This window comes from Schistocerca cancellata, chromosome 1 (assembly GCF_023864275.1).
Source record: "Schistocerca cancellata isolate TAMUIC-IGC-003103 chromosome 1, iqSchCanc2.1, whole genome shotgun sequence".
Taxonomy (NCBI): Eukaryota; Metazoa; Arthropoda; class Insecta; order Orthoptera; family Acrididae; genus Schistocerca; species Schistocerca cancellata.
The window spans coordinates 743,598,177-743,610,306 of NC_064626.1; positions in this window are offsets into that span (position 1 = coordinate 743,598,177).

A 12,130-nucleotide genomic window follows, 5' to 3' on the forward strand; every position below is an offset into this window, starting at 1 on the left:
AGCTGTTCCATATTTGTATCAGCTGTCGAACTAAAAAGAGTTGGTAACATAAAAACAAATGACACTACGCACACAGAAAATGGCAATTACGTAAGTTTTGTGTCTGGGCATGTGCGCACACACACGCTAGCGCACACATGTTTCGAAAACAAGGTGACCACAAGAAGAACTACAAGCTTTCAACCAGTCTTCCATATGAGAGAAAGTTTCTTGGTTTAAAAATAACGAGTTAGACGCTGTTGTGTAAACATCTTTCCGTTTTGTCATACACCTTCCAAGAACTGTTTTAAGTCTCCGATCTATACGTGAAAAAAAAGTGTAATATTTCAAGACATCCATGAAAGATGCCTTGTAAAACAGGCGAAACTGGTCTGAGTTAACTACAAATTAATATGCAGCGTACAAAAGGCATTTTTCTTCTAAACTTCTGCAGTTTAAATTGTAATTGTGTCGTGAAAACGTAACTTTCTAAAAAATTCCATAATATGAATTTCAGTAAATTCAAATTATTATAAAAAATATATAAAAAATTTAAAACAAAAATCAGTATTTGATGTCAATTGACGCATATATCTGTATTTTACTGTCTGTATTTGTTAACTACTGTTAGAATTGTGTCGAATCTTTTAGAATTTACACCAGTGCAAGCAGTGTCGTTGGAAATACAGCTTCTAACAATGGTTTGTATCAGTATAATTATGAAGTTTCTAACTGTGGTCAAATTTAGTTTTGCAACTTACATCAAATAATTTACTTTCAGAAACGAAAAACCAGAATAAATTAATTTTGATGAGCTCCAGGACCAAGACTTCCAGTTGCAGCACACAAAAATTGAAATGAATACAGGACAAAAATGTTATGTCTACAATAAACTTTCGTAGAAATCAACGATCCAGAAGGTGAGAGAAATATGTTGCGCTTCCTGTTGTCGAAAATTTTTTAAAACTTTGTATTACACCCATTTTGTTGGTTTAAGTTACAATTACAAATTAAGCTTCAATATATATTTAGCACTCGAGAAGAGTAGTCTGAACGTTACAACTTGGTGGACGAGCTGAGATGATATATATGCAGCAGGTACTTCAGTACATTTGCAGCTCAATCATGACATTCAGGAGAGGGGAGTATCAGTGGCGCTGTAGTTAGCTTTGCTGACTGTCAGCACTGCAAGACAATGCAGAAAGTCAAGGATATGCCGATGAAAATTCACTCCATCCATACCAATATCGGCAGCGGCAGTCGAAGGCCCAACTGCTTGGTTGCCCGCATCTACACTCCTGGAAATTGAAATAAGAACACCGTGAATTCATTGTCCCAGGAAGGGGAAACTTTATTCACACATTCCTGGGGTCAGATACATCACATGATCACACTGACAGAACCACAGGCACATAGACACAGGCAACAGAGCATGCACAATGTCGGCACTAGTACAGTGTATATCCACCTTTCGCAGCAATGCAGGCTGCTATTCTCCCATGGAGACGATCGTAGAGATGCTGGATGTAGTCCTGTGGAACGGCTTGCCATGCCATTTCCACCTGGCGCCTTAGTTGGACCAGCGTTCGTGCTGGACGTGCAGACCGCGTGAGACGACGCTTCATCCAGTCCCAAACATGCTCAATGGGGGACAGATCCGGAGAGCTTGCTGGCCAGGGTAGTTGACTTACACCTTCTAGAGCACGTTGGGTGGCACGGGATACATGCGGACGTGCATTGTCCTGTTGGAACAGCAAGTTCCCTTGCCGGTCTAGGAAAGGTAGAACGATGGGTTCGATGACGGTTTGGATGTACCGTGCACTATTCAGTGTCCCCTCGACGATCACCAGTGGTGTACGGCCAGTGTAGGAGATCGCTCCCCACACCATGATACCGGGTGTTGGCCCTGTGTGCCTCGGTCGTATGCAGTCCTGATTGTGGCGCTCACCTGCACGGCGCCAAACACGCATACGACCATCATTGGCACCAAGGCAGAAGCGACTCTCATCGCTGAAGACGACACGTCTCCATTCGTCCCTCTATTCACGCCTGTCGCGACACCACTGGAGGCGGGCTGCACGATGTTGGGGCGTGAGCGGAAGACGGCCTAACGGTGTGCGGGACCGTAGCCCAGCTTCATGGAGACGGTTGCGAATGGTCCTCGCCGATACCCCAGGAGCAACAGTGTCCCTAATTTGCTGGGAAGTGGCGGTGCGGTCCCCTACGGCACTGCGTAGGATCCTACGGTCTTGGCGTGCATCCGTGCGTCGCTGCGGTCCGGTCCCAGGTCGACGGGCACGTGCACCTTCCGCCGACCACTGGCGACAACATCGATGTACTGTGGAGACCTCACGCCCCACGTGTTGAGCAATTCGGCGCTACGTCCACCCGGCCTCCCGCATGCCCACTGTACGCCCTAGCTCAAAGTCCGTCAACTGCACATACGGTTCACGTCCACGCTGTCGCGGCATGCTACCAGTGTTAAAGACTGCGACGGAGCTCCATATGCCACGGCAAACTGGCTGACACTGACGGCGGCGGTGCACAAATGCTGCGCAGCTAGCGCCATTCGACGGCCAACACCGCGGTTCCTGGTGTGTCCGCTGTGCCGTGCGTGTGATCATTGCTTGTACAGCCCTCTCGCAGTGTCCGGAGCAAGTATGGTGGGTCTGACACACCGGTGTCAATGTGTTCTTTTTTCCATTTCCAGGAGTGTAGTTTTGAACGGCGTAGTCAAACATGATGTGATATTGGCACTAGCGGTGGATGGGCGTTGGACAGCCAATTATCTCGCCTGAGGTACTCCCCATTCATATGGCATCAGAAGAGTAATGTTTTTCTTGCTTATTTGTGACCGATAATTTTTCCGTCCCTCTTTTAAAATCGCACTTAAATTGCTAGTGACTGACTGATACATACTTCAGTTGTGTCTAAGACATGAATTAGCTTTCAGTTGAGACATTTTATTTGTGTTACATAACGCCTGACTACTGGAGATAACGCAGACTTGCAAACATTTCATTATCTTTCCACTTACAGCTAAAATTTCCGCCTTGTGTTGTAGTTATTGATAGGAGATACGGATCGCATCACGTCCTTTGTTCTTTATTTCTCGTTATGTAAGTTCATGCTGATTCCTAATGGGACCCAGACCTAAGAGAATCGAAGTAAACGGTGCCGCTGAGTTACCTGCAACTCAGCGATCAGTCCGACAGGTAAAACGTAACCAGTGATCGATACTTAGCTTCTCATCTGATGTGAATGCACGTATTTGCAAGTGTAGTGCTCGCCGAAGATTGTTTTGAATCATTTAAGCTCTCTCAGACAATAAAGACTACGATGAAGACAATAGCCGTTTTAATTCTTTTTTTCTCTTATTTAATTTTATCTTTCACTTTTCAACATTACTTTTCGAATAGGGGGCGGGGGGGGGGGGGGAAGGGGATAGGCTGTTTATTCTTCATTCTAACTTGTTATACATGAAGCACGATATGTCAGAGTCGAGCAAATTTATCAAATGATTTACATGTAATTCTCGTCGTTTGATGGCAGGGCCATTGCTAGCCGAGGACGTTTTGTGTTGATGCTACGTGTAATAGGTAACACACCGTTTGTATCAGCTGTAAAGTAAATATGTCGCCAACCGTAAGTTACAGTTGTATGCTACAGTGCTATACTATACACAGCTCTACCTTCCACCTGAGCATTAGCTACACAAATCAGTTATTGAGAACGAAAACTAAACCTGGAATAAGGTTCATGGGTAACTTTATTTCTTCACAGGTGCAGAATACGACAAGGTCATATAATTTTTAAGCACCTGGAAACAAATCCTTGAAAAAAAAAATGAAAAAAAAAGAAACTAACGATTAAGTCTAGACCACTGGATCTGTAATCTGACATATACACGAGTAGCCACAAAGCGACACATACGGTCACTCTAAACTTATCGATGGTAACGAAATAGAAGAAGTAATAAGCAAAACGAGATGGAACGACAATTAACTATTCACGAGTACTGGATGACATAGTTAGAGCAGGAAACTGAAGCCATAACTGAAGGTCAGAATGGAAGAGAATAGTGGAACTTGACTTTTAACATCCTTCTGTAACATCACATTGCATTTGGTGCTTCGATTTTCCTTCGGTCCGCGTTTAGCTTTCTTGGTGTGTTACGCGCTCAGAACAGTTTTTCTGTATTCCACGTAAGTACACGGTACCAGTAGACCATCTATTGCCCACAGGTGCTCTACTGGAATAAAATACTCACATGGACAACATAAGAAGTACTTCTATTGGTGGACTAAGGAAAGAAATACAGAAATGTTCAGCATAAGAATAGAAAAGACCAATATTACTCGCCTAACACTCTTAGAAAGTGAAAAGATGCCAAAGCGAAAAGTGTAAATAAATGGAACCCGAAATGGACATCGCCAAAGGACATTCAGGTTCACCGTAGAGAAAAGACACAACAACATTTCGTAAAATTAAAAGCAAAGACTTCAATATTTAGGCACCAATGCCATTGCATTGATGGCCTATTTAATGGGGAAGAGCTATATGCTGAAGTGATAAAGAAATATATCTCAATTTGGAAGACTTACGCATCCATTATTAGAGTCAGAATTTGAATGATCTTTGGAAGACTTGCGACCAAAGAAGTCACAGAGGATATATAATGTTTCTCCGGATTTGTGAATTGATTGCAGTAAATGGTAGCCAAATAATTTTTCAGTTTATTGTGTAGAATCTATGAGACTAGAAATACATCAGCGAACATTCAGAAAAATGTAATCAGGACAATCCCGACGACAGAAAGGACAGATACAGGTGAGCTGTATCGCACAGTCAGCCTAACACCTCATGCATACGAGTTGTTAACAATAATAATAATAACAATAATAATAAAACTTGAAAAAAATGAGATGAGACTCTGTTAGGCGACGTTCAGTTTGACCTGAGGAAAGGGAACGGCGCAAGAGTGGCAGTTCTGAAGATACGCTCCATTATGGTGGTAACACATGAAAATCGGTACATATTCACAGGATTTTTCGACCTAAGCACAGCGTTCAGGAATGTAAAATGGTGGCAGATAATATCGTTAGAAGAATTAGGTATGTCCTGCAGCATAAGATAAGTAATGTACTACATGCACAAAAACAAACAGGCAATAATAAGAATGAAAGACTAAGGTAATAGTGCTATGAAAAAAATAGTTTGTAAGGAAGGGAGGCATTATTGCTCTTCTATTGATCAATCTGTATATCGAAGACGCAAAAAAATGAGAAAAAAATAGAAATGACTGCAGCACCTGCTGAATTTTGTGAGCAGTCTGATGAACACTTAATACTGGCTTAGCACTCCGTCTTAAGGAAACGAGTGTCCTACCGGGACCATCCGACCGCCGTGTCATCCTCACTGGAGGATGCGGATAGAAGGGGCATGGGGTCAGCGCACCACACTCCCGGTCGTTATGATGGAATTCTTGACCGAGGCCGCTACTATTCGGTCGAGTAGCTCCTCAATTGGCATCACGAGGCTGAGTGCACCCCGAAAAATGGCAACAGTGCATGGCGGCTTGGATCGTCACCCATCCAAGTGCCGACTACGCCCGACAGCACTTAACTTCGGTGATCTCACGGGAACCGGTGTAACAATTTATACTGTCATAGAGCACACGAAAGAAAGTCGAAATTATTGAGGACTATATGAAATAGGATTAGCAGAAACTTGAGGACCACGCAGTAGACAAAGTGAAGAAATTCTCTTACCTGGGAACAAAATAACTCATGACGGACGCAGCAAGGAGTACATAAGAAGCAGACTAGCACAAACAAGAGCATTTCACGCCAAAAAGAGTCTATCGGTATACAACATGGGCCTTAATTTGCGGACGAAAATTCTGAGAATGTATATCTGGATCATGGCATCGAAAAGAAGCGAGTATTGAATCGTAGGAAAACAGGAAAATAGGTGAACCGAAGTGTTTAAGATGTGGTGTTACTCAAGGAAGGAAAACGTGTAGTGGACTGGTAAGACAGGAACCGAGGTTCTTGGGAATTCGGTGAGTAAAGATATGTGGAGAACAGTAACTAGAAGAAAGGGTAAGATGGATTAAGACATCAAGAATCATTTCCATGGTACTAGAGAGTGCCGAAGAATGTTGGGCAAGATACAGATTTGGATGTATGCAAGAAATAATGGACGATGTAGTATGTAAATGCTATTCTCAGATTAAAGGTTTGTCACAGAAGAGGACATCGAGGTGGGGCTGCTTCATACCATTTAGAAGGACTGATGACACACAAAGAAAATGGCACAGGTGCGAGTAGGCCTCGTGCAATGAGGGTTCCGTACAAACCTAATTGTGTTTATAGACAGTTAATGCACTCCGGGAATCGAGGCTCTCTACCATTTTTGGCTGTTATCGACAGTGATACCGGCAAGATATCGGTCCCAGCGATCCCAACATTTTAGAGACTGTTTTAATTTCAATAATGTAAATGTGACATAGTCATACAAGAGACAGGCGACCACTGTTACAATAATCAGTAGTTCTCCATTCAGGCTGACTGGGTCGCAATGCTAAAAGTCAAATGTCCAAAACACGTCTTATGACCGATAAACTCATTCCTTGCCGAATGTTTGATCTTGACCACTGCGACCCAGTCAGACTCAATGCAAAACTACTGATTGTTTTAATTTCAAGTTTGATGTCGGATAACAAATGACGAAAGAAAAATGTTTCCGTGGCGCATAATTACAAATTAACAATTTACGGATTTTTTTTCCCTTTGGCTGTATTGTGAATTCTTCCTTCCTGCCAAATTTTGTGATTCTAGGCCAACGGGAAGTATCCTGTAGGATTTGATGAGTGAGCTAGAGAGTATCAAAATAGTCACTTTAATGGGCGTAGCTTTGTTTAAATTAATTTATAATCTTATATTTATTACACTGCAAAGGACCTATAAACTTTATTACGTGACTAAAATGACAACCTGATATGGCTACCCGTTGCTGAAAAAAAGGGTCTTAACAGACGAACAGGCAGTCAGATAATAAATGACAAAACTTCTTTCGTGTGATATGATTTCAGATTTACTGTTTTCGGAATTTTTCCTTTGGGTGTAGTGTGAAATCTTGCCTCTTGCCAAATTTCATGATTCCAGTCCAACGGGAGGTGTCCTATAGGTTTGCGACTATCAAAATAATGCGTGACAGAAATTGCCGCAGCTTTTGTCTGCACTGACTTATAAGCTTACATTTATTACACCGCCAAGGGCCTATAGACCCTAGTATGTGACATAAATTTCAATGTGATAAGTCTACCCGTTGCTGCGGAAAATGGTTTTTAAGAGTCGGAGAAAAACTTGGAAATCTGTGGTAAGGTCTTATGGGACCAAACCGCTGAGGTCATCGGTCCCTAGACTTACACACTACTTAATCTAACTTAAAGTAACTTACGCTAACGACAACACACACAGCCATGCTCGAGGGAGGACTCGAACCTACGACGGGGGGACCCCTTTGGACCGTGACAAGGCGCCATAGTCCGCACGGCCACCCCGCGCGGCAGAGTCGGAGAGACAGAGAGACAAACAGACAGATGACAACAAAGTTGTACAGGGCTATTACAAATGATTGAAGCGATTTTATAAATTCACTGTAGCTCCATTCATTGACATATGGTCACGACACACTACAGATACGTAGAAAAACTCATAAAGTTTTGTTCGGCTGAAGCCGCACTTGAGGTTTCTGCCGCCAGACCGCTCGAGAGCGCAGTGAGACAAAATGGCGACAGGAGCCGAGAAAGCGTATGTCGTGCTTGAAATGCACTCACATCAGTCTGTCATAACAGTGCAACGACACTTCAGAACGAAGTTCAACAAAGATCCACCAACTGCTAACTCCATTCGGCGATGGTATGCGCAGTTTAAAGCTTCTGGATGCCTCTGTAAGGGGAAATCGACGGGTCGGCCTGCAGTGAGCGAAGAAACGGTTGAACGCGTGCGGGCAAGTTTCACGCGTAGCCCGCGGAAGTCGACGAATAAAGCAAGCAGGAAGCTAAACGTACCACAGCCGACGGTTTGGAAAAACTTACGGAAAAGGCTAAAGCAGAAGCCTTACCGTTTACAATTGCTGCAAGCCCTGACACCCGATGACAAAGTCAAACGCTTTGAATTTTCGGCGCGGTTCCAACAGCTCATGGAAGAGGATGCGTTCAGTGCGAAACTTGTTTTCAGTGATGAAGCGACATTTTTTTCTTAATGGTGAAGTGAACAGACACAATGTGCGAATCTGGGCGGAAGAGAATCCTCACGCATTCCTGCAGCAAATTCGCAATTCACCAAAAGTTAACGCATTTTGTGCAATCTCACGGTTTAAAGTTTACGGGCCCTTTTCCTTCCGCGAAAAAAACGTTACAGGACACGTGTATCTGGACATGCTGGAAAATTGGCTCATGCCACAACTGGTGACCGACAGCGCCGACTTCATCTTTCAAATGGATGGTGCTCCGTCGCACTGCCATCATGATGTTCGGCATTTCTTAAACAGGAGATTGGAAAACCGATGGATCGGTCGTGGTGGAGATCATGATCAGCAATTCATGTCATGGCCTCCACGGTCTCCCGACTTAACCCCATGCGATTTCTTTCTGTATGGTTATGTGAAAGATTCAGTGTTTATACCTCCTCTACCAAGAAATGTGCCAGAACTGCGAGCTCGCATCAACGATGCTTTCGAACTCATTGATGGGGACATGCTGCACCGAGTGTGGGAGGAACTTGATTATCGGCTTGATGTCTGCCGAATCGCTAAAGGGGCACATGTCGAACATTTGTGAATGCCTAAAAAAACTTTTTGAGATTTTGTATGTGTGTGCAAAGCATTGTGAAAATATCTCAAATAATAAAGTTATTGTAGAGCTGTGAAATCGCTTCCATCATTTGTAATAACCCTGTACTATAGTGGTTCCATTTCTATCGACTGGGCACGGAAATCTAATAGGAATACAGAAATATTCTGCGTGGAGAGAAGTATTCTTACACTAATGACCCAAAACATTGGCGACTTCTCACGTGCGACTGAGTGACACCCGTTGAAGCCAAAACATGTGACGAAATAAGGGAAGTATAAGCGACTTTGACAAAGTGCAGGTTGTCGTGGCTTGGCTCCTTCACGTAACAACCTGACGCCTGGGAAGGAGCTCGTCACACGGGTGAAACTGATCAGCTGTTCGCGTACTACTGTCGCCATCATCTATGGAAAGTGGATGAAGGACGTTTAAAGCACGAGTAGGAGACAAGGTTGACCACACCTCATCACAGAACGTGGAGGTCGCGCGCTCTACACAGCAGGCTAAGCAGCGATCTGTGGCAGATAATGACAACAGTATACAATGCTGGAGAATGCCCAGTGACATCGTCAATTACGACTGCAATGTGCACGGAATAATCGAGAATGGACTGCCGATCATTGGAGACATGTCGGCTGGACGGATGAAGAACTTTTTTGTTACAACAGGTCGATGGACGTATCCGATACCTCGTCACCCAGGCGATCGGTTGATCGATACGCGCACCGCGCCAAGGACATAGAACTATGGGGGAAGTATTGTGCTATAGGATTTTGGGGGGGTGGGCGGTTGGGCATTCGACTAAGATTCCGTGGACCTGCCATAGTAGTCGAAGGCACCATGTCTTCTGTGGACAACGTGAATATTGTCGTGGACCAGCTGCATCCCTTCAGTCGTGATGTCTTCATCGATCGCGTCTTCCAGCAGGGAAATCGTTTGTGTCACCAGGGCAGAATTGTGCTCTGGTCACTTGAGGAGCATGGTAGCGACCTCACGTTGATATCTTGCCTGCCAAATTTGTTCGTTTTGAAACCGATGGAAATCATCTCGGATGCTATCGGAAGCCAGACCCGCGCCGACAAACTACTGGCCTCTGATGGACAGTAGCTGCAGGCACCTGGAGCGATATATCTCTGGGAGCCTACCAGGTACTTGCCATATATATCCATGCCATGTACTGTGTTCGGAGGGTGGACCATAATGCTGTCAAGCACGATATTGTAGTACCTGTGTTATTCTGCATTACGATACAAGGTTCCTTCAGACAAGCAAGCGTGTCCGAAGGAACTTCGCACCGTAATTCAGAATAGCACAGGTACTGCAATGTGGTATTTATCCCCCGATACCGGCAAGCGACTTCAAGTAAAATGTCTCTCTCCCCTGTACGGGAATATTTATAATGGATGCACGAGCACAGGTTGTGGACACATATTTAACGACATAAGCTTGGGTCTGGCCGTGTGTCGTGCACGGATAGCCAAATTGTAAGGCCACCGCTGGCGATAGACGGGAAATCGATGTTCGAGTACCGGTCCGGCACATTCACTGTTGTCATTCCATTACGCAGGTGATGATAATCCATGTCCGCAACTGCGAATACATTTCATGCTACTCTTAATGTTTTGGCTCATCAACGCCAACCTGCTTCTGAGAACTTCATTGTTTCCGCTGTCCGATAGGGATGGGAAAAATCAAACGGTTAAATCGATACCGGTATTTTGGTTCTGAATTACCGATATTTTTCGACATTTGTTTGATGTCGGTTATGACAGCTTTTTTATTTCTTTACCAGTAACCGACGAAAATCGGAATGTCAATTAGTCAAGGCAGCGGTGCTAAAATCTTCCGTTTTTAAGTAAAACCTTTTTAAAAGAGGAGTAATTTTCATTCGCAAAATGAAATATTGCGTTATTATAGAAAAGCGGTCAGCAATGCCGACAGAACGAACAACAAACGCATGGAACTGTTACAGCACTAAAAAATCGCTCTGAGCACTATGGGACTTAACATCTATGGTCATCAGTCCCCTAGAACTTAGAACTGCTTAAACCTAACCAACCTAAGGACATCACACAACACCCAGCAATCACGAGGCAGAGAAAATCCCTGACCCCGCCGGGAATCGAACCGGGAAACCGAGCGAGGTGGCGCAGTGGTTAGCACACTGTACTCGCATTCGGGAGGACGACGGTTCAATCCCGTCTCCGGCCATCCTGATTTAGGTTTTCCGTGATTTCCCTAAATCGCTTCAGGCAAATGCCGGGATGGTTCCTTTGAAAGGGCACGGTCGATTTCCTTCCCCATCCTTCCCTCACCCGAGCTTGCGCTCCGTCTCTAATGACCTCGTTGTCGACGGGACGTTAAACACTAATCTCCTCCTCCTCCTCCTCGAACCGGGAACCCGGGCGCGGGAAGCGAGAACGCTACCGCACGACCACGAGCTGAGGGCGTTACAGCACTGCTGAGGCAATAATGTCCAAGTTGCCGCGTGTCGTCGCTAAACGTATTCGTGTACCTGCAGTGTGCAAGACTTGCCCCTACTCGGTCAATACGGTAGTTTTTAATTGTCGTCGCCGGACACTCGTTGTATTGCCGAACGCTGGAAATATATTTACTAAGCGACCTATCAGTCAACTACAGTGCTTCATTTGCTTAACAAGGTTAAAGATTTGCCTGTCGTTTGTACGAAACAATAAACAAGGAAGGAAATTATGGTAACAGTAATGAACTCATAAACCTAACGATTCATTCATAGTATACACTGAAAACAGAAAATAGCTGATCTGTTGCCTGTATGTATATAACGTGCCTACGTCTGCTTGCAGCCCTTGAAAACGGACAAGTCAACATGAAAATACAGTAGTTCTCCAAACTCAGTTTTCACCCTTTACCATTGACAATTCATAATGCCCAAATAGCGGTATGATCCCAGGTTATGATTTTTGAGCAGAGTTTCAAAAAATTAGAATCAGGAGGACAATACTGGTGACTTTTTTGTAGTATTAGCTATTTATCACTTTTCGAGAAAGGTAGCGAAGGATGGACGGACTAAGTTTTCATTTATATGCCTATTTAATTTAATACTGAGGTGGTGCAGAACTTTGTAGTTTTTTCTTCACTTAAAACTTCCGGGCTGATAGGCCGTGGTCGAAGTATAAAACACTCTCCTGACGTTTCGTCTCCGAGGATGTCTCCCGCAGTCGGAGACGAAATGTCAGGAGAGTGTTTTATACTTCGACCACGGCCTATCAGCCCGGAAGTTTTAAGTGAAGACAATACCGGCCGTGAAAG